Here is a 750-nt window from a genome sequence, read left to right on the forward strand (position 1 = left end):
ATTGATTCTAGTTGTCTGCCTTTAGCTGGAGTCTTAGTAACTCAGTTTGAGACCCTTTTTTTCTTTTTAAATGAACTTAAGGGGAGTTACAGTTTAGATAAAAGGTTACAACCTTTAAAGAGTCCTTAATAACTTTATGAGTCTGTCACATTTGTACCATTTGCTTGCATTGTAATTTATTTCTCCTTTACGCCACATAAAGGACAAATTACAATTACAGTAAGTTTATGGACATTCAAATGCACGATAAATTCAGAGACATTAAACAAACAACTAAAAAAATAGATTTAAAAAAAAAATACTTTTTCTAGCGTAAGACATAGTAATAATTCAAATCTATTGTTAAACGAGTAGTGAAAGTGAGAACTGAAGTCACCAGATGTCGCCTGTTAGGGCCGTTTCTGTGTCCAGGAATAGAAGAGTCCGACTGATTTACATGATGATTAGAGAGGCGCCATGTCTCACCCAACAAACATGAACCGCATTTTCAATGTATAAATACTGGTTTAAAGTTGATACATAGATCACACAGTATTTGAAACCGGCTCTCTGAAACCGTCTGTACCAACTGTTGAACTTGAGAGACATTGTAGGCATTTGTTTCTAATCTGTTTTAGATATGAATAAGAAATATAAATAACGGTAGCTTTGTCATGAGTATTTCAATTCTGAATTGAGAAATTTAAATGGAAACCATTCCCACATTTTCTCCATTTTTAAAATCATGTTAAATTAACGTTTTATTTTGTA

This window comes from Rhodnius prolixus, unplaced genomic scaffold (assembly GCF_049639745.1).
Source record: "Rhodnius prolixus isolate KJV_2025 unplaced genomic scaffold, Rpr scaffold_4, whole genome shotgun sequence".
In the NCBI taxonomy this organism is placed as follows: domain Eukaryota; kingdom Metazoa; phylum Arthropoda; class Insecta; order Hemiptera; family Reduviidae; genus Rhodnius; species Rhodnius prolixus.